Raw genomic sequence first — 22,967 nt, forward strand, 5'->3', positions numbered from 1 at the left:
CAGCCCCGCTCCAAGGGTGTGGATGTGAAAGCCCTTTGTTAAGTGTACGGCAGGCAGGTGGTCGTTGTTAATAATAAGGACCATGTAGGGTGAACCGTGGCGGCCCCAGCATTCAGCAGAGGTCTCTCCCTTCACCTACGAATCCACAATAGCTTGAAGGGGCTTGGGGTTCTCACCCAATTTGAAAAAGCAGTGAAATTTGAATTTGATTTATTCCCCCATCTTGAAGAAAAAGCTGGCAGCTGACCAACGGTGCATCCAACGGTCTTGCGTGTAATCGAGTTGAAATCGGACGTGAAGGTGGAGTTTGTAAGGATACCGGCTGTCTTGAAAGAGCACTGACAATTGCCACATGTTCATTTTATGGAGCACTTACCACCTGCCCAGAGCTGTTTGGCCTTTACGTGCAACCTTCAGCCTCACGAAATCATGGGGTTAACGCCCCCACGTTACAGACAGGGAAAGTGAGGCTCGGCATGGGGAGGTGACTTGCCCACTCTTGGGTGTGACTCCAAGCAGTCCGGCTCCAGAGCTCAAGTTCCTAATACCCACGCTCTTCTGTGCGCTGAACGGGGCCTGCATGACCTGATTTAGTCTCCCGATAACTCTGCTGGACCAGAACAGTAAGAGTCCTCAGAGCCAGCGTGCATGTGGCTTCTGCGATGCGGCAGACCCTGGGCAGGCACAGTACTCGCCTCGTGTCATCTCATCCAGCGGCTCTCTGAGACACCCCGTCTTGTAAATGAGGAAGTAGAAGCTCAGAAATAAAGCTCAGACCAACCTCAGAACAGCGTGCAGGCTCCTTAGCCCAGCACTGGAGGCTGAGGAGGCCCCTGGTGGCCGGGCCCCACCTCCCTCCACAGCCTCATCAGCTGCTTTGTCCCCCTCACACCCAACTTTCCAGCCCTGTTGGCAGTTCTCCGAGAGCATCCTGGCATTTTATGCCTCTGAGCCTTTGCAAACTCTGTTCCCTCTATCTGGGGTACCCAGTCCCCCTATACTGCCTAACGCTTACTTGTCCTTCAAGCCTTAACTGGGATGTCACCTCCTCCAGGAAACCTTCTCTGATTGCTTATGACCAGTTGGGTGCCTTTGTTATGTTCTCCCATAGATGTCTGCCCCTCGCCCCCAGCTCGCTCTGCTGTAATCACCTCCTCTTTGCTGATCTGCTTTCCTTGCTGGACCCGGAGCACCACGAAGGCAGGGACTTGTCTGTCGCGTTTGTCATTGTCTCCCTAGTTCCCAGGCCAGCACCTGACTCCAGGAAATGCTCAATTAATACTTGAGTAAACAAATAAAATGCGTCACAGTAGACAAAACAGCTCAGTTCATCGAGTGCTCACACAGTGCCAAGTATTTTACATGTATCATCTCATTTAATTCCGAAAACAGCCTTAGGAGGTGGAGACTATCATTATCTCCATTTTAAAGATGGCGACTGAGGCACAGAGAGGTTAATTCTTTGCCCAAAATCACACAGCCAGTACTGGTGGAGCTGGGATTCAAACCCAGGTCTCCTAACTCCAGCATCCCTACACTAGCCTGCTTCTAAGATACCTAAAAGGAAGTCAGAATACTTGGAAAGGAGTAAACTCACAGTATAGTGATCAAAATACCATTATAGTTGATTATTCAAATGGGCAAGTACTTTTGGAAAAGATGAGCTGGGGGCCGGCCGGGTGGCGTAATGGTTAAATTTACACGCTTCACTTTGGCGTCCCCAGGGTTCGCAGGTTTGGATCCCCGGTGTGGACCTAGCACCGCTCATCAAGTCATGCTGAGGCGGCATCCCACATAAAATAGAGGAAGATTAGCACAGATGTTAGCTCAGGGCCAATCTTCCTCACACACACACAGAAAAAAGAAAAGATGAACTAAAATAAAAATCCTTCAAATGCTCAAAAGTAGGCAAAGTAAGGGGGACGCTCCCTAGAAGTTTAGCAGGGTCTATATCCCCCAACATGAAACGCTGATTGAAATGGGGAGCGGGTGGGGCTGTGGGTACGCTGGCCTCAGGTGACGCTCCGCATCACTTCCCGGAGAGGAGGCGGCGGGACATCTCCCTGGACCAGGCCTGAGTGTTCCCGCCGCTTCCGGCTCCCACGCCCCTCCCCTCCTCCCCGGCTGGACCCAGCGGGGCTGCTGGATGGGTGGGCAGCAGGGTGGGGGGACCCCCCGCCCCGGCCTAGCTTCCAGGGCCATTCTCGGCGCTGGGAGCGGGCGTTGCGGGGCTGTCGTCTGTCTGGTTTGAATTAGGCGCCGGGCTCAGCAGAACGTCGGGCTCATTAGCGGTTTCACCGCTGGGCCTGGCGCCTGCAAGATGGTAACATTTTATTGTTTCCTTGGTTTTTCTTTCTTTCTTGTTTTTGTCTCTTTCCTCCCTTGCTTTATTTCAAATTTCCACCTCATGCCACAAAAAAGGAAAAGGCCACCACAGTCCCACTGGGAGACACTCAAATCTGCAACGCCCCTGCTGACTCCGCAGCGGCACCCCGAGTGCCACCAGCCGCGGGCCCCCCGGACCCCCGCACCTCTCCGCAGGGGGGGACTCGCGGGGGGGCGGGGCTGTGTTTTCCCTGCGTCCCCCGCCCAACGCACAGCGCACCCCGACACCTGCAGCTATTTCTCTGGGAACTCAGGGCGCCACAATGGTTAGCAGGCGTTTCTGGGGTCTCTCTGCCTCTTTTTTTTTGCCTGGTCCAGTTTTGAATTCTGACCCACGTTTATTCCCTCACTTGACTCAACCTTTTCTCAGCTGCAAAATGGATGGAATAAGAGAATTTATCTCCTACCACTGATGTTAGGCTGAAAGGGGAGAGTGAGTAGAAGGTGCTTATCCCAAACCAGGCATACAGTAAGTGCTTAATAAATAGTAGGCGTTGTCCTTATCCTGCTGACGTCAGGGACGGCCACTACCGCTTGGAGAGCGCCGCCCTCGATGGCTTAGGGAAGAAGGGATGAGCAGACTCACCAGGTGGGGTGGGGGGCAGCGCTCAGTGAGGGGTATCCGTGTCCCTCCTACTCCTCATCTTCTTCATCGTCAACTCCTCTGACTTCTCTTGTTCTCTCTCTGCTTTGTCCTCAGCAGAGGGTGGGAGAGAATGTGACAAGGAGAGAGGGAGGGAGGCTGAGCAGACTGGGAAGCACTGGGAATTGCAAGGCCACGGAGACTCCTGAGCAAAGAGCCGGGCTGAGTGAGGTGGGGCAGGGGCCGAGGGGCTGGCCAGTTGGGTCTGGGGGAGGCAGCTGGAGGAAAAAGTTCGTTTCTGATGAGCGTGATGAGAGCCTACGTCACTGGGTGCGTTGAGCGGACAAGGATCCCTCTCGGGGTCTTTAGTCGCCACAGCCGTCTTTGCAGGGGTGCTCTCACTCCACGTCTAGTGCTGTCGCCTGGGGCATCCGGGTTGGGCGGGCTGCAGGGGGGAAGACGTGGCAGGGCCGGGCTTCTGGGGAACTGCTGCATGTGTGTGTCAGCTCGTCCTGGCGGGGTGGTCTCTGCCTGGTGGAGTGTGCGAGGGCTGTGCCAGGACGTCTGCTGATGTTTTCTCGGGACCCTGTGCCGGACACCTTGTGAGCAGAGGCGAGGTCCCTGGGCTGCTGGTGGATCTGCTGGGGGAGCTGGGAATTGGGAAGAGAAGATGCCTCTCGTACAGCGGCCCCCGGCTGTTTGAGGGGCCATCTGCAGCCTCGTCCTCCTCACCCTCCCAGCAGCCTTTGCCAAAGCTTTCTCCCTCCTGCCTTCAGCACTGGCTTCCAGGCCGCTGCTCTTTTTTGATTTTCCTTCTTCTTCCCTGGCCACAGCTTTTCAGGCTCCTTTCCGGAATTTGTCTCCTCTTCCAACTCGATAAACGTGGGAGGCCCCCACGGCTCTTCTCGCCCACTCCCTAGTCAACTCCGGGCCGGGGTTGTAGATTCGGTCTCTCTCCACGCTGACGTTTCCCAGTGTCCATCTCCAGACCAGGCCTCTCTCCCTGGAGCTTCAGACTCTTACCCCAGCTTCCCGCTGGGAGAAGTGCCGCCGCGTCTCAAACCAGACTGAGTTCCTGAAACCTGCTCTTCCTTCCGTCTTCTGCTTCCAGGTAAAAGGCACCACGGGTTGCTCCGGCCCAAACCCCGGGAGGCACCCGCCTCCTCTCTCTTCCTCACATCCTGCCTCCAGTCCACCCACAGGTCTGCTGAGGGCTGGTTTAATAAAGAATCTTAACTCCCATGGGCACCCCACAGCCACGCTGGTCTTGCCCCAGCAGCTTGTGACCCTGTTGCTGGGCTGGCCTCGTTCTGTCTCCTTGCTTCCCCTCTCCCTGCTGCCTCTGGTCCAGTGAGCTTTCAAAAGCAGACATCAGATTTTGCCACTCCCCTGCTTAAAGCTCTCAAATGCTTCCCAGCCACGATGTCAGACAGTCCCGCTTTGCTGACAAGTCCCTACTGTGTGGTTGACCCCTGCCTGCCTCTCAGCCATGTCTCCCACCACCCTGCCTCCCTCCTTCTGATCTAGACTCACTCTGAGCAGACACCTCAGCCTCCTTGGTGCTCTTGGCCTTTCTAAACTTGTTTGTGCCTCAGGGCCTTTGCACCTGCCATTCTTCACTCCCGGAGTGCACTGCCCACATCTTCCCAAGACTTCTCCCTGCCTTTGTTCAGATCGCTTTTCCAAAGCTGGCTTGTCTGAGAGGGCTTCCCTGACAGGCTCCTGTAGGTGACCAACGTTGGCTCTCCTGCTCAGACTGCACACCGTCTGCTCCGGCCCCTGCCTGCTTTACTCTCCTTCAGAGGACTGACTTCCGCCTTAAATTAGATCATGTACTCATTTGCTTGTTTAGTGTCTCTTTCTCCCGCTCGATTGTAAGCTGAACTGTGGGGACTCTGTCTTGTTCACCACTGTTTCCTCAGTGCCTAGCACCGTGCCTGGTACATAGTTGGTGCTCAATAAAAATTTGTTAGATGACTGAATAATGAACATCTGCCTCGGTTGGACTGAGAGAATGTATCCATGGGACCCCTCGCACAGTGATTGTCGAATGAATTAATGTGAACTTGTTCTATTTGCCTTTTTGACTGTCAGCTCCTTGAAGGCAGACTTGTAGCTTGCTCCTCTTGCTATTTCTCAGGATGCTTGACTAAGCTGTGTGACCTCAGGCAAGTTACGCAAACTCTCTGGGCTTTGGTTTCTTCATATGTAAAATGAGAATAATAATGGTACCCATGTCATGGGGTTGTTGGAAGGATTGAACGAGTTAATATATGTAAAGTTCTTAGAACAGTGCCTGGAACAGAGTAGGTGCTCATTAAACATCAGCTGTTATTACCATGCTGGTTTCCCACGTAGTAGTGGTGATTTTAAAGCTATACGGCAGGGAATTGAGCAGAACTGGGTTCCCTTGAGCTGAGCCCAAAGAAGCCTGCTCCTCTTGCCCTTCGCTTTCCCCATCCTGAGAGCTGGAGAATTGTCTGATAACGTGAACCGACCTGAAATTGGAAACCCCATTGTGCCATCAGCTCACGCTGAGTTTGCGGTCAGCTAAACCCCAGAGCCTTTCTCCACAGCCTCACTGCTCAGCCAGCGATCCCTCATCCTGTATTTGTGGGTTTCACTTTATTTTTTGTGGTCTTTTGCTTTTTTTCATGTTCCGGATTATAAAAGTAATATATGCCCACTGTGGAAAGTTTACAATGAGCGTAAAATTACAAAGGCAGGAAAAGAGCCGCTTACAAATCAGCATGAATGGTTTGAAGCCACTGGCATAAAATGTTTTATGTATTTATGAAGAGAGGCAGAGACAGACAGGAATAGAGAGCGAGAGTGAGAGACAAGGATGGACGTTCGCTCAAGTGTGTGGAGCGGCTGTTCTCCCTGTGGCTGCCTGCCACGTGATTTTCAGATGCTCCCTTATATTTTTTTCCTTGATGCTGTTTGAATTTTTATAAGAACAAACATGTATTATCTTTTCAAAAATAATTTTTGTTGGTAATAATTATTTTTAAATGGGAGTCAGATAGCTGCTCTAACTTAAAATCCTCTGAGTCTTCTTCGCTCATTCAAGAAGAACTCACTGAGTGGGTCCTCAGTGCCAGGCAGGTCCTCTCTCCTCCTCCTTGCTTCATGCTCCTTGTAGCTCCCATCACTGAGAGTATTTTTTGTTTTTTAGTTTTTTTTTTTTTGAGGAAGATTAGCCCTGAGCTAACATCTGCTGTCAATCCTCCTATTTATTTATTATTATTTTTTTTTTGCTGAGGAAGACTGGCCCTGAGCTAACATCTGTGCCCATCTTCCTCTCCTTTATATGTGGGATGCCTACCACAGCATGGCTTGCCAAGTGGTGCAATGTCTGCACCTGGGATCCGAACCAGCGAACCCCGGACTGCTGAGAAGCGGAATGTGCAGACTCAACTGCTGCACCACCGGGCTGGCCCCACTGAGATTGTTCTTGACCGGTTCTGGGTCCAGTGTCTGTCCCCCCATGGAACTTACCCCTGTGAATGCAGAGCTCTGTATAAAGCCTGGGTTTGTCCTGTGCACAGCCTGTCCCTGGGGCCTGAAATGAGGCCTCGCTTGTGGTAGGGCCTCAGTAGCTATCTATTGAATGAATGAATGAATGAATGAATGTTTAAAAGCAAAAATAAAGCAGTAAAAGAAGATCTTTCATTATTCCACCAACCAGAGATTATTGTTAGCGTCTTGGTATGTTTCCTTCCAAACTTTTCTCTATTTTATGTATAATTATAGGTAAAAACACATTTTGCGTCTTTTTCTTTTTCACCCAGCATAATAGCAAGTGCATTTCCCATGGTGTTAAGAAATATTATTTTTCTTGAATGTACGGCAGTGGTTCCCAACCAAGGGTGATTTTGCCCCCTGGGGGCATTCGGTTGTCACAGCTGGTGGGAGTCGGGGGCGTTGCTACGGGCTGCTAAACATGCTACGATGCACAGGGCAGGCGCCACAACAAATTACCCAGCCCAAAGTGTCCATCACTCGAGGCTGGGGGCCCAGCTGCCTGGCGGACTGTCACGCGGATCTGCGAGACTTGACCTTCCCACCCCGTCTTGATGGAAATGGAGTTGTTTCTGGTTTTTCACTAATACGAATAAGGTCATGATAAACCGTTTCAGACATAAATCTCTACCACATTCCGTATTATTTTCTTAGGATAAATCGCAATGCTTGGTTTTCAGGAACTTCAATGAGGGACATCATTGGTCTAGCTTGAATGTCGTTTTGTGAATTACATCTGGGGAGCCCCGCTGCTCTGGGCCTCCTGTCGTCTGCGCGTTTGCCGTCTCTCCCAGCTGTGAGCCACGTCAGAGAAAAGATGCAGGTTTCCACGGCCAGGGTGCTTTCCGGGCTCAGGGCTGCCCAGCAGCACCTCAGCGTCTTAGTCGATTTGCGCTGCCGTAGACGGGGTGTCTCAAACCACAGACGTTTATTTCTCACCATAGGGGAGGCTGGAAGCCCAAGATCAAGGTGCCGACAGAGTGGGTGTCGGGTGGGGCCTCTTCCTTTTGCGGACGGCTGCCTTCTTGTATCCTCACCTGGCAGAGAGGTCTAACCTCTTCTCTTCCTATAAAGGCACGAATCCGCTCGTGGGGCTCCACCCTCGTGACTTCATCTAAACCTAACTACCTCCCAAGGGTCCCACCTCCCGATCCCATCTCCCTGGGGGGTGGGGTTTCAACACATGAATTTGGGGGGGACACAGGCATGCAGTCCATGACATCACCTGTCCAAGATGTCACACCCCTCATTTGGGCAAAGCCTGGTAAACCACGGTCTGTGACTGAAGCCCGTCGCGGGAGTGGAGGGCAGAGTCGAAGCGAGGACGCTGTTACTCACCATCCCCGACTCATGCCGACAAAGCCGCCACTGTTCCAGACAGTTAGACCCCGCTTTGGGAATCGCCTTTGGGGTTCACGATACCTCCCCTCAACACAAACATCGTTAGGAGGGAAGCGTTGCTATGTGTACAAGCAGAGCTGTGCAAAACAGAATATTCGTTCCTTCCACAAATATTTGCTGAGCCCCGGCTGCGCGCCAGGCACTGTACTGGGGACACAGAGATGAAACAAGACAGAGCCTCCGTCCTTGTAGAACGTATATTCTAGAGGGGACACAGGCATATAAACAGATTATACAAAATACAGGAAGCAATTAGTGCAGGAAAGAAAAATACGGCAGGGACAGGGGCAGAGGGTGGCAGGGTGAGGAGTGCTATTTCAGGTGGGATAGTCTCTGACGAGGAGATATTTTAAAGTGTTCTGAATTGAGAGAGTGGGAATATCTGAGGGAAGAGCAAGTGCAAAGGCCCTGAGGCAGAAGTGTGTCAGGCACATGTGAGGAGCAGCAAAGAGGCTGGTGTGAAATGAGTGAGGGGGAGAGCCCCAGGAGGTGAGGTTAGAGTGACAGGCGGTGGCCAAATCCCGTAGGGCCTGTAGGCCACGGTGAGGACTGGGGGAGGGTTCCATTGGAGTGTTTAAGCAGGGCAGGAAAGAGATCTGACTCCATTTTCGAGGATCTGCCTGGCTGCGACATGGACAACGGACCACAGGGAGGCAAGAGTGCCAGTGGGGAGCCCGGGGAGGGGCTGTGGGACAATGGAGGTGAGAGATGATAGTGGCTCGGACCAGGGAGGTAGTGGCACAGATGATGAGAAGTGGTCAGGTCCCAGGTATGTTTGGAAGGTAGAGCGGACGGGGTTGCTGAGGGCTCGCACGCCGGGGAGGGGTGAGAGGAAGAGTTGAGAATGACTGATAACTGGAGTGGAGAGGGAGCTATGGGCCTTCTCTGCTGGGATCTGCGTTTCCGTGACAGGCCCACGTGTGATGAATCCCAAGACAGCCAGCCCGTCCCTGGACCGCTGGATGCTGATCAGCCGGCAGAGCCAGGCGTGCTCTAGGTTTTTTTTTTCCAGACTTGGGCCTTTTATCACTCTTAATTTGGTGCCTTGGGATGGGCCGCCCACCCCAACCCCATGGAGAAGTTCCACTTCCCTCCAGCCAGAGGACTGTCAGGACAGGGGCCCGGTGGCTGCGGCCCAGCCAGGGAAGTGGTTTGAGCGGCTTGTCTCCTGCCTCCCTGGCCGGACAGAGCACAGCGCTCTTGATGAAAGCTAAGACACCTCGGTCCCCCCGCTCTCACGGAAGCTGCTGCCCACCCGGCCTTCCACGCTCAGCTTGGCTGTATGGTCTCAGCCGAGCTGACCCGCATGATAGAGAATAAATTAACGCTTCCGTTAAGGAAAAAAAAAAGTCTGTTCTTATTGTTTGGTGATGAAATGAAGGATGGGAAAATGTTTGTTTTGGTTACAGGGCCGGAAGGAGGGGGTTGGGTGGGGCAGGCATCCAGGGACAGGAACAGCAACGGGCAGGAGGAGGAGCAGCTGTCGGGCGCGGGGGGCATAGGCGGGGGTCCTAGCAGTGGCATCTGCGCTGGAGGTTGCTGAAGGTCTCTCAGCGCTCTTGGAGACTCGACTTGAGGAAGTGGCCCCCAGCATGGGGTCAGATGGAGCTGGCTTCTAGCCCCAGGTAGATGCCGCTGTCTAACTTGGGGCGAGTCCCTGACCCTCGCTGGGCCTGTTTCCTCATCTGTTAATGGGGGAGCTGCTCGCAGTGGCCTCTCAGGGCCTCCCTCCTTGTCACCGTCTGGGATCGGCTTGGCTGCGGCGGAACAGAAGCTGTCCCTGAGCTTGTTTCTGACGCTATCACCGGGTGCATGGGGAAAAGCAATGTGCCTGACATTTCAAGAACAGGCAGTTTCTGTCTCTAAATATCATAACTGCTTACGGCGGAATTTCATGCCACAAGCACCACCTGTCCCACGTCAGCAGGTTGGAGAATATTTGACTGTATCAAAGCCAGCTTGCTGGGAGCTCCCGGGGAGCCAGGAGGAGGGGCAGGGAAGGGGGAGAGCAACTGGCGTGGGGCAGCCTGGACAGACCCCTGGGAGCGCGGGGCGACCTACGCGCATGTGTGTGTGCATGTGCGTTTGTGTTGGGGTTTGGGTGTTAGCGGACTTCTCTTACAGGCTCTGCTTAAAGGTTCTAATCCAAGGAGGGCTTTTAGCAGGTTTTTAGTGTCAGATGAGATGGCCAAACGATGGGTCCGTGTGGATGGCCACCACTGATGCCAGGATCCAGACCAAGGGCACGGATGGGCAGCCAGGAGGTGAGGGCTGGGCTCTGTCCCCGGCGGGTGGTAGCGTGGTGCTGTGGTTCTGAGCTTGGGCTCCAGACTCAGAAGCAGCAGGTTCGCAGCCGGCCACAGCTCCTGTGGTGCTACCCTGGGCAACTGGCTTTCCTTCTCTGCACCTCATTTACTCCTTTGTAAAAGGCGGAAGGAACGGTCCCACTTCAGGGAACTGGGCGAGGGGTAAGTAGACGGGGTGCCATGAGTCAGGGGTACCTGCACGGCGCACTCCACGGTGGGCGTCATTTTCTTGAGGTCAGGAGGCCCATCCAGCAGGCTCTACCCGACCCCTGGGCTGAGACAAGTGAATCTGCAGAGATCCTTCCCCAGCCAGCTGCCATCGGGCCTCGGGGCCCGGGTCAAAGCTGTGGAGGTGGACTCTGGGAGTGCCTTCGGTGATGGAGATTCCAGCCCCTGTCCGGGCTCCTCCATTAGCCCCTCGCTGGGCTCTGGTCAGCGCAGAGAAGACGCACCAGGCCCAGCCCAGGCGCAAGACCGGGGCTGCTGGCAGCCTCCCCGGATGGTGTGGAGGGCCGGGCCCTCGCTCTTCTTCCACAGACCCTGCCTTGTCCCCGAGGACGTATCTGTCTGCAGGGTGGACTGGCTCTCTCGCCTCCCCGTCCAGCTCCAGGGTGAGCAGCCAGTGACTCAGCCCCAAGCGGAGTGCTGGCACCTCCCAGCAGACGATGTGCGACCCGTGCCAAGGCCCTCGGAGGAGGCGATCAACGACAGGGTGTGAGTGGGGCCACCCACCCACCAAATTATCTCCTTTGTGGATGCCTGAAATTCCAGTATTCATACTTCATTCTTCTGGAGGCTCTTATTGCCTTATCTCAGTTCCGCCCTTTCCATATAGGCCCCGTGGGATATATAACATACCTGAATACGGAGGAGCCTGTCAAAACATTTTCCTTCTCAGGGGGAGGGATTCAAGTGCTCAGGCTCCAAGTTCAGTCCTCTTTCCAATACCTGGCACTATCAGTCACTCAACAAAAGTGATCAAGCCCCCACTGTGTGCTGCAGCCTATGCTTGGTGCGGAGAGGAGCAAGATGTGGTCCTGTCCTCGAGACACATAGTAGGTCCTCCTGAAATGTTTGTGGAAGACGTTACTCTCTGCATCCCTAGCATCGCTCTCAGTGCCTGATGCATAGTAGGAGCTCACTAAATGTTTGTTGAATGAGTGAAGATCCACAGCCACGAAAATAAGACAGCACAGCAGCAGGAGGGAAGCACGGACTCCGGGGCGCACGGTCTGAGCTTATCTTCTGGCTCTGCCACTTTCCAGCTGTGTGGCCCTCAGCAAGTGTCTGCAGCTTTCTCTGCCTCCATGTCCTCACTGGTAGAATGAGGGTAATAATGGTTGTTACGAGGATTAACTGCATTAATCTTGGTAAAGTACTTAGAACATTTCCTGGCACATGGTAAGCACTATGTAAGTGTTTGTTAAATAGCTAAAACGCAGCAACATTATTGAGTACACATGGAAGGTATTTGGTGATGTTTATTGGCTACACATGGGGCCACATGTGGCGGCAATGATGCTTCACTGTTCTCCGTCTCCTCAGAGGCTGGCACGGTGTAGACATCAGTAAATGTTGGTTTACGGCACTGATCGCGTCCTCCTGGGCCCTTGCTGGCTTTCCCGACCGGGAGCTGTGTGTGTCTCGGATGCTGGAAGCCACAGCAGGGCCGGGGCGTTTTGGCAGCCTGGGTTCTCAGAGCCGGGGTCGTAAATCCACGTGCTGTCAGGTCCCTCCAGCAGGGCTGTTTTTTCTGCCCGTCTGGGTGCAGACAGAAACTGTCAATACAGAATCAATCTTTACAAGGCAGAGACCGATGTGAGGGGCAGTGAGACGTGGCGTGGAGACAAGTGGGAGCAGACTGTGCTACTCCCAACTTCCCCATAGTGCTGGGCATGCGATTGGCGTGTGCTCAGTACTCCTGACTGGTGTCAGCCTGGGGTGAGATGGCCAGTCTCTCCTCGACGCCCCCCCCCCGCACCGATGATGTGTTGACTCCAAGCCTTTGGTTGGGCTGGGCCTGCAGCTCAGGACATCTTTTCACATCCCCTTCTCTCTTCTAAATTCCTTCTACCCTTCAGGGTCCAGCCTTGTTGGCGTGGCTTTCCCTAGATCTCTGCTCAGGGTCTGTTCTAGACCTTTCCTTCCATGCAAACAACACCCCGGCCCCACCACACTACTCATGGTTTCTTTGTCTGTTCACTCAACAGACAGACACTGGGAGCCTAAATAGTCACTCGGCAAACAGTCATTGAGGCTCTCCTGTGTGCTAGACACTCTGCTGGGACCCGGGGACACCAAATTTACAGTCTCGTGGGAAAAATGGAAAGTATACAAATAATTAAACAATCACAAGTGCACAAAGGAGAGGTGGAGGCTCCTGTGGGATCACCGCAAAGGAAGACCTGACCCAGCCTTGGGGTCAGGAAGGGTCTGTCTTGGGAGGTGAGGTTTAAGCCGAGTGTCCAAGAACAAACGAGTCGGCGGGTGAAGGAAGGGAGAGAGCAGCGCAGAGTTTAAACCAGAGACCGGGTGGCTGGAGTCAGAAATGGACCACCATATGAAGGGATGTCAATTTCAGGTACGAAATGAGGTTGAAGTTTTAAAATATGAAACAGGTGTTTTTAAAGTTCTTTTTTTAAAGTTAACTATATTGAAGTGTAATTTACAGATAGTAAAGTTCACCAACTTTAAGCATACAGTTGGATCATTTTTGACAAGGGCATACAGTTGTGTAATCGCCACCACACTCAAGACGTGGAAGCTTTCCGTCGCCCCTGGAGTTCCCTCCCGCCCCTTTGCAGTCAGTCCCCTCCCCTATGCCCCTCCCAGCCCCAGGCAAGCACTGATCTGAGTCTAAATCTGTAGATTTGCCTCGTCTAGACTTTCTTATAAATGGAATCACTCAGTATGTGGCCTTCTGAGTCTGGCTGCTTTCACTGAGCACCGTGCTTGGGAGCGTCGCCCACGTTGTGCGTTGGGGCTGGCTCCTCTCTACCTCGGGTTGGGGGGTATCCGACGCCCGGCTCTGCCAGGTGGCTGCCCCTTCGCCACGTGACGGACATGCGGGTCCGAGAAGGCTGCTTTTGATTCTCCCCTCCTCCCGCCCTGAAGAACGTTGCTGCAGCCTTTCTACACGGAGGAAGCCCAGGGAAAGAGACAGCACGTATCTTTAGAACAACAAGGCCCGGCCCCGGGGGCCAGGAGTTAAGTTCGGTGCGTTCTGCTTCAGCGGCCGGCTTTGGTTCCTGGGTGTGGACCTACAGCGCTCGTCTGTCAGTGGCTGTGCCGTGGCAGCAGCTCATGTACAAAAAGAGGAAGAATGGCAACGGATGTTAGCTCAGGGCCAATCTTCCTCTGCAAAATAATAATGATAATAATAATAATAGGACAACCCTGCCAGCCTGGCTTTCTTAAGCTCGCAGTGAGGTAATAGTCTGAAAGTCAGCTTTGTGGAGGAAGAAAAAGGTTTTTCCAAAATGTCCACGGCTCCCTTTGTATGCACAAGCCAGGCCTGATCAACTTGGACCAGAGAGCCTTACCGAGAGCTTAGACAGAAGAACCCTGTGGGATGCAGGAGAAGCCCTCGCCCTGGAGAGAGTGGAGCCAGGGATCTTTCCTGCAGGAGGAGCGGAGGAGGGACCAGCCTGGGGTGGAAACCTGGTCAGGTTTGTTGGGGGGACGGGAGAAGACAGACCTTCTCCTGGGCACCCCAGGGGAGTGAGGGGGAATTGAGAGCCTTGAGCTGCTGCCCTGTCCCCTGCCGGCCCGCCTCATTGAGGCGGACACACCAAGGGACTTGTCCAGACCGGGAAGCCTGAGAGAGCCCTCTGGTTCCCCCCCGCCTGTGGGTGATATACACAAGTCCCAGAGTCCCCAGGTGCCTCCCAAAATGGGGTAAGGGGGTTCAGAGGAGCTGAGAGAATCAGGACAACGAGGCCACAGAGAGGTGATGGCCAGGTCTACCACCAGCAGCGGGGGAGGTGGGCGCACACCTGCAGGCCAGGGGAGCCAAGGACAGCACCAGCAGATTCAGCGAAGACAGAGGCTGAAGCTCAGAGATAGGTGGGTGAGGACACCTGAGGCCAAAGAGGCAGCCGAGAGGACACACGTGACCAGCAGCAGCTCCCCTGCCACCTGAGGACCTGTACGTGCCCTTGGAGGCACACAGCATCCCAGGAAGGAAAGATGGGGTGGGAGGGCAAGGAACCCTCAAAAGACAGAGCACATTCCCAAAACAGACCAAGAAAACCCAAAAGAGATGGCATCACCTTTAATTGGGAAAATGAGATTTATTTGTTAGTTTGTTTGTTTTCCTTGTCAGCAGGATGAGGAGACGTATGAAGAAGCTGGGGTCAGTTAGAGAAAATAAGTTTTATTTCTATATGTGTTTGGTACATCTCTATTATAGAGAGTGCAATTTTTTTCCTGCTGTGGAAGACCGCTCTGGCTGAAGTGTGGGGAAGACCGAGGGGGCTGCTCTGGAGGCTGAGGACTGTCATCGTTGTCCTTGTGGGAGGCCTGAAGCAGGGTGGGGGCCGTGGACAGGCTGAGAGGGACAGGGATGAGAGCAGTGGGTCTCCACTCCGCTGGACATTAGAACTGTACTGTCCTGATGCTCAGGCCACACCCTGGACCAATTCAATCAGAAGCTCTGAAGGTGGAACCCAGGCATCATATTTTTAAAGACCCTCAGATGACGTCCATGTGCAGCCAAGGTTGAGAACATTAGAAGTTTGAGAAGCTTCTCAAACTTTAATCTTCATATGAATCATCTGGGGATGTTGTTAGCATGCAGATTTTAGTCCACAGGTCTGGGCTAGGGTGGAGAGTCTGAGGTTGATGTTGCTGGTCCACGGACCGCACTTTGAGTGGCAAGCACTGGGGATAATGCCGAGGAGGCAGAATCGACAGGACTCGGTGAGGCCTGGATGTGACACAGGGCGGGGGATGCCAGGAAGATTTCCAGGTTCCTGGCATGAACGACTGAGAGGATGTGGGGCCTTTAACCGAGCCTTGGCCGGGATGCTGAGTGGGCGTGAGGATTGGGGGTGGGGTGAAGGCCAGCGCAGTCTAGGTCCTGTCGAGCGGAGCTGTCTATTGGCCCGGAGCTCTGAGAGCTCTGAGGACGGTATGAACTTGAGGTCTGGATTCCAGAGTTATCAGTACGGTACTAACATTAGCTCCCATGTACTGAGCGCTAACTATGTGTTGCGCTCTAGAGTAAGCAGTTTGCATAAAATAACTCACTTAAAGGCCACAGCGACCTATAAGAAAGTCTTATTACCCCATTTCTCAGAGGGGGAAACTGAGGCATAGAGAGAGTAAGGAACTCTATGGCTGCACATCCAGTCCCTGGCCGAACTTGGATTGAACCCACGTGTTTGGTCCCAGAGCACACACGCTGACCGCAGGGCCATGTGCTGCGGGAACGGAATTGCTTGCCCAGGGCGTCAGTGTTGAGAGAAGAAAGGGTGTTCTAGGCGTTCTGAGGAATTCCAGTCTCTGAATCTTACTTTGTATCAGAGCCTTACGAGGTCCTGAGGGTATGATGCAGCCTTAGGACTCTTGGTCACAGGTGACAGAAACCCAACTCAGACTCCCTTAAATAGAAAATGGAATTTATTGGCTCAAGTAACCAAAACCTCAAAGGACACATTTGGATTACAGGCATGCTTGGATCCAGGCGCTCAAATGATGTCAAGAACTTGTTCCTTCTCTTGCCTCCTCTTTCCTGTGTCAGAGTCCTTCTCAGGAAGCCTCTCCCCAGGTGTGACAGTGATGGCCCGACAGCTCCAGGCTCATATCTCACCAGTTTAGCAATCCCAATAAAGAGAGGGATGGCTTCCTAACTGTTCTTGCAAAAATCCGGCCACTGACGCTCGCTGGCTCTGATTGGCCCAGCAGGAGTCATGTGCCAACCCCTGAGCCAATCGCTGTGGCCAGGAGGATATGCCACTCTCATTGCCCAGGCAAAGGTCAAGTGCCCACTCCAGGGGTCAACTATGTGCCCTGAGTGTGGAGGGGTGGGATTGGATTCTGGGCCGGTCAAAGCACAGATGCCACTGGAAGTGGTAACAGAAGCCAGAGCTCGCCGCCATGGAAGCAGGGCAACTGAACAGGTGTCCTGATCCCACCACATGTGGTGTGGCCTCAGCCTCTTTGCCCTCGCTGTTCCCTCAGACAGGACTGCCTCCCCTGCTCAGGGCCGCACACCCTCTTCTACTTACTCCTTCTTCCAGGCCTGGCTCCTGGACATCTTCTGCCCCTTGTGGTGCTTTCCCTGCAACCCCAGAGCTTTCATCAGATGCCTCTTACACAGCACTTCAGAGGCTCTTGTCCTCACAGTCCTAAGGTGGTGTCTCCTCCAGCTTTTCATGGGCCGACTGCCCATCCCGGGGCTTCCCTCGACCCTGCCTTGGGACACCTGTGAGCTTTGCACAGGTCCGTGCAACCCAATAGTGCAAATCTTTCATCACTGGGAAATGAGAGCCACTGGGTGAATTTTCTCCTTTTCTCTCCATCACTCAACCCCAAGGGCTGTTCCAAGAAACGGTTTATATTGTTTCCAGGGCATTGTTCACACCCGGCAATCAGCGACTCTTGCCTGTAGCTGACTTGACCACACGTCTTCCCCTGCTCTTCTCCTCCCAGCTTCGCTCCTCTTGTTCTTCACTTCTGCTTCCTGGGTCTATCAGTCAGGGATCGCCAGAGAAACAGAACAATGGGAGATACATCTGTATCTATATTGATATCAGTATACATATATATCTAGAATGAGATTTATTATAAGGAAGTGGCCCACACGATTATGGAGGCTGAGAAGTCCCACGATCTGCCCTCTGTACGATGGAGACCCAAGCAAGTTGGTGGTATAATTCTAGCCTGATCTGAAGGCCTGAGAACCAAGAGTGTTGATGGTCAAGCCCCAGCCCAAGGGCAGAAGACCAATGTCACAGCTCAGCAGTCAGGGAGAGAGAGAGAAAATTCAACTTTCACGGCCTTTTTGTTCTATTCAGGCCCTCAGTGGATTGGGTGATGCCCACCCACACTGGGGGACAGCCACCTGCCTTAGTTAGTCCATCAGTTCAAATGCCGATCTCTTCTGGAAACACCCTCACAGACGCACTCAGAGATACCTGGGCATCCTTGGACGCAGTCAAGCTGGTGCATAACATTAGCCATCACACTGGGATTCCATTCCCTAATCCAGTGATAACACACAAGCCCTCTGGGGGAGAATTGGTCCCTCCTTAGGCCTCACGTAACTCCTGGGTTTCACTTCTCCTCTAGTTCAAACTAAGTTCCCAGTAGCGTTATAGTTAGTGCTGTGTGTCTGCTTCCTGAACTGGCTGGGCTGTAAGACGCGGCAGGTCATACGACGTGGACACTTTCCAGTAATTGAAGACGTGCCTCCCCAGGCAAGAGGCCTGGGTGGTGCAGGGGTGACTCGGGGCAGTATGAATGGGCAGTTAACATCAGTCCAGCGAGAAAGCTATTCCTTTAGTCCCCAATTTTAGTGAAATATTTGAAGCGCAATAATCTGCACATATTCCAAGAGTACAGTTTTGACACATATATACGATCGTGAAACCATCACTACAGTCAGGATAAGAAACGCTCCTCTCAATCCCCAAACCTCTGCTCTGCACTGTTGCTATAAATTGTTGGCGTTTCCCAGGGTTTTATATAGAGTCACGTCACGTGTTCTTTTTTGCCCAGGTTCTTTCATTCAGCTTAATTATTTTGATGCGTCCATGTTGTCGCATATATCGATAGTTTATTCCCTTTAATTGCTGAGTGGTATTCCCTTGGATGGATATGCCATGATTTGTTTATCCCTCCATCTGTTGATGAACATTTGGGTTGGTCCCAGTTTGTAGCTGTTCCAAATAAAGCTGCTGTGGACATTTGCTTACAAGTTTTTGTGAATATACCCATTTCCTTTTCTCTTGGGTAAGCACGCAGGAATGAGAAGCCTGGGCCATATGGGAGATGTATGTTTAACTAACTGAGAACTGCCAAACTCTTTTCCAAAGTGGTTATACTATTTTTCATTCCTACCAGAAGTGTATGAGCGTTTCAACTTCACCAACAGTCGGTATGGTCAGTCTTTCCAATGTTAGCCATTCTAATAGGTGTGAATGGTATCTCGTGGTTTTGAGTCCCTCTTCTCAGGTGATTAATTATCTTGAACATTTTTCTTGTGCTTATTTGCCATCCATATATCTTCTTTGGTGAAGTGTCTGTTCAAATCTTTTGCCCACATTTTTCAGTTGGGCTGTTTGTTTTCTTATTATTTTGGAGAGTTCTTTATATATTCCAGATGCAAGTCTCTTAACAGAGATGTGATTTGTAAAGGGCTTCTCTCGGTCTGTGCTTTATCTTTTCATTTTCTTAACAGAGTCTTTCAAAGATCGTAAGTTCTTAATTTTGATGTACAATAGTTTTGCTTTCCATGGTTTTAGTTCTTCTGGTCAGGAGTGGTCTAAAAATATTAGATGGGAAATTCCAGAAATAATTCATAAGTTTTAAATTGCATGCCGTTGTGAGTAGCATGATGAAATCTCGCACCACCTCACTCCATCCTGCCTGGGACACGAACATCACTCTGTCCAGCGTGTCCACGCTGTCTGCACTACCTGCCTGTTAGTCACTTAGTAGCCGTCTCCGTTATCAGATCGACTGTTGAGGTATCGCAGTGTTTGTGTTCAAGTCACTCTCATTTGACTTAATAATGGCCCCAAAGTGCTAGAATAGTGATGCTGGCAGTTTGGATATGCCACAGAGAGGCCCTAAAGTGCTTCCTTTACGTGAAAAGGTGAAAGTTCTTGACTTAATGGGGAAAGAAAAAATTCATATCTGAGGATGCTAAGATTTACGGTAAGAATGAATCTTTTATCCGTGAAATTGTGAAAAAGGAAAAAGAAATTTGTGCTAGTTTTGTCGTCGCTTCTCAAATAGGTATCATAGGAAAAAACATAGCACATACAGGGTTTGGTGCTATCCGTGGTTTCAGACATCCACTGGGGGTCTTGGAACATATCTTACGAGGACAAGGGGAAGCTACTATAGTCCAATTTATCCATTTCTTCTTTTATGGATAGTGTTTTTGGTGCTGAATCCAAGAAATCTTTGCCTACCCCAAGATCACAAAGATTTCCTCCTATGTTTTCTTCCAGAACTTTTATATTTTTATGTTTTATATTTAGGTATATGATCCATTTTTATTTCAGTTTTAAATATGAAAATGCAAGACGTGAGCTACAGCTCGTAGGAGAAAGCATTCAGTCTTTCACCGTTAAGTGTGCTGTTAGCTCTAGATTTTTCAGAGATGCCCTTTATCAGGTTAAGGGTCTTCAAATTTTCACGGCTTTTTGTATGTTGATAATTTTGCATTGCACTCTGGACATTGTGAATGTTACATTGTATAGATTTTGGATCGTTATTGTCTTTGGAAAACGTCGAGGTTTTTCTTTGAGCAGCCAAACAACCCGGCTGGGTTCCGCTTCTAAGTTCCGCGTGGCCTCCGTGGGCGGCGGTTCGGCCCTGGTTCAGTTCTCTGAGGCTTTGCTGCGCTGGTTTGCATCCGCCCCCTGTCGGCGTAGTTCTGGATTAGACTGAGATTGGTCCAGGCCTTTCAGATCTCGGGGCAGTTCCAGGAGCCGCGTCCTGATTGGAGCCGTATAACAACCCTTTGAGATGCACGAGGCAAAAATGAACCTCCGCATCTGGGAGATGAGGCCTTCGGGGCCAACGGCCACACAGGTGCTCGGGGGCAAAGAGGACACAGTGTGCTCCTTCCACACCAGTTATGAGGGCTGAGGGAGACCACGTCAGCGACGCTGGGGTGGGAGGCGGCTCCGGCATCTTTGCATCACTTAACGGAGACTCGAGGCCAAGGCTGACCTCCCCAGCCACACCCTGGCTCGCCTGAGGCTCAGCTCCTGGCCCACCCCCCACTCCCCCCACCCAGATGACGAGCACGCTGACTCAGATCTCCAGTCCTCATCCTTCCATCTCACGGCCCAACAGCGCATGGTGGGGGGTGGAGGAAGTGAAGGAGAAGCTTGAGGAAGGGGTGATCCCATCTTTGGCGTCTCTGGGACTCACCATGAGGTCAGTAGAGTCCCAGCTGCTGATGTCAGGGAATAATAGCAATAACAACCCATGTTTATTGAGTGCTTGCCGTGTGCCAGGCACCGTGCAAAGTGCATGTGTGTAAATACATGTGCTTTTAGACTCCTGGGAGCAACCCCATGAGACGGGGGGCTGAGATGACACCCGTTTCACAGATAGGAAAACTGAGGCCCCCAAAGGCAAAGCCCATTGCCCAAGGTCACACAGCTGGTAACTGGGAGAGCCCCTGAGAGCGGGGGCTCAGTTGGATCCCTCTGTCCATAGCCGGGCTGCTCCAGCAACTGAACCAGCTCCCCAAATGCCCTGCCACGTTCCCTGGAGACCGCCCACTCTGCTGACACCGCCTGCAAGTCCGGGAGCCCTTCCTTAGGATGCCCAGAGGAACGACCTAACCCCAGCCCCCAACCCAAAAGAGAAGAGGGCAGATTCCCAGGGGCCTTCAGGCTGAGCAGCACCCCCCACCCCAAACCCCCAGCTTCCAAACCGGAAATTAACTCAAAGAGAGAAGGGAGCCATCTCTGGAGGCAGGGAGATTGGACTCTTTTCTGTTCTTTGTTAAGAAACAAAGAGGAAAACCAACTGGGCACGGTGTATGAGCGTCCCCACCAGCACCACCCCGACTCCCGGAACATCTTTATCCACTTACCCGGGGATTCAGGAAATTCTCCTCCAAGCCAGTTTTATTAGAGATTTTGGAAGCAAGACTCGCAGCCTCCCAATCAATAACAGATGAACAATGCTCACATCGCATTTTTTCGGGAGGACGTTTGGCCTAGGCTTGTCCATCTGAAGGGCCTGGCCTTGAACATTCCCCTTCCATCGGACATTGCTGGGAAATGAGGCTCAGGACAATTCTAGAAACTGGAGTCATCGGCATGCGGGTGTGGCGGGAAGGGGCGTCCTGCCCTGGGCCAGGCCCAGGGAAGCCCTGAGTCTTGCAAGGGTTGGGGTCCGGCCCGCACAGCTCCCCTCTGCCTCTCCTCTCCCCCCACCTCCTCCCTGGCTCGTCTTCCACATGTGCTCAACGCGGGCATCAAATCCACAGGCCATAAAGAATCAATCAAATCCAGTCCTGGCTGAGCCAGGGGCCGAGGCGCCGAAGAGCTGACGGAGGAAGGGTAGACAGCCGGGGAGGACGGCACGCCCGGCTGTGCAGAGGCGACTTCGGCAGAAACCTTCTCCCCACCCCGCCCTGCATCCCACGGATCCGTGATGCTGGAGAAGATGACCTGAGAATGAGGATCAGGACCATCTCTTGGGCCTCATAGCTGGAAGGGCCAATGGAGAGAGGGCAGGGGGACAGGAATGGCAGTAACTTTTTTTTTTTTTTCACTATTGGACCATTTATAGTATACGAAATGAACTTCTTAGAATGAGAAGCAGAGTCCACAGTTCCCTCACCTCACCAACAATTATTGAGCGCCTACAGAATACCGGGCAGGGAGAGCATAAAGCACAGGCAAGCAAAGCAGATGCAGGCCCTGCCCCTGGCGTTTACCGTCTGGTAGGTTTGTGGCAGCTCCATCCACATCACGACTCTCTCCTCAAGAGAGAAAAAACAACAAGAAAAAACATCTACATTTTGGGATCCCTCAAGGGGTGGTGGCTCATTCCTCATACGATTTTGGAGGTTCCGTCACTCCCCCGGCCAGGTCACCTGTCTCCTTTGCTGAAGAAACCGTCTTGCTGAAGAAATGGCTAAGTGTTTTGGTCCTGCCTCAGCTGTGCCATCCCCTGGCGGGTATTTGTTGAGTGTCAGATCAGCCCAGGGCCCTGAGCAGACATGCTCGCTGGAGGCGGGAGGCAGGCCAGTGACGGGAGAACCCGATGGTGGCAAAGACGTGGTCAAGGCCAGAGAAGCTTCCGCCCACAGACAGGGAGCCCCGTGCAGCAGGTGGAACGAGCCCAGGTGCACAAGGCACAGGTTCCGGTTCCAGCGTGGCTCTGCCAGTGAACCACTACGTGACTGTGGCCAATCTCTGTCCCCCGCTCTGAAGCTCAGTTTCCCCATCTGTAAAGTGGGGTCGGGCATAGGTAAGTGTTTCTACAAGTGTGGTCTGTGGACCACTTGCTTCAGAATCATCTCAGGGTGAGGGGACTTGGTCAAAATGCAGATTCCTGGGCCCCTCCATAGACCTCCAGCGAAGGTCCTCAGAAGGAGGGCCTGGGAACCTGCCTTTGTAACACACTCCATTAGGGACTCTGATATCCCAAAGTTTGAGCAAGACCCCTGGAGGAGACAGTGCCTAAGTGCATGTGGCAAGCTTGCCAACTTGGATTCTGCTCCGAAGGAAGGGGGCAGAGGGGGACTCAGGGCCAGGGGAGACCTCAGGGAGGTGGATGTGAGCTGAGCCCCAAAGCATAATAATCGTAACGATCATCGTTGCTGTCGTTTGCCAAATGACTTTGCCAGGCCTCTCTGGCTAAGTGCCTACGTGCGTTATCTCATTTCGCCGTTGTGACACCCCAAGAAGATAAGACCCCTTGAACCCATTTCCCATGAGGAAGCTGGCGCTCATGCACAAGTTAAGTGCCTTGCCTACCGAAGATGTTTGGACCCCTCTGAGACAGACTGCAAAATCCTCCAGCCAAGTGCCCCAGCCTGGGTCCTCTCAAGACCTGGAGCA

The sequence above is a fragment of the Equus caballus genome, chromosome 2, assembly GCF_041296265.1.
Source record: "Equus caballus isolate H_3958 breed thoroughbred chromosome 2, TB-T2T, whole genome shotgun sequence".
In the NCBI taxonomy this organism is placed as follows: Eukaryota; Metazoa; Chordata; class Mammalia; order Perissodactyla; family Equidae; genus Equus; species Equus caballus.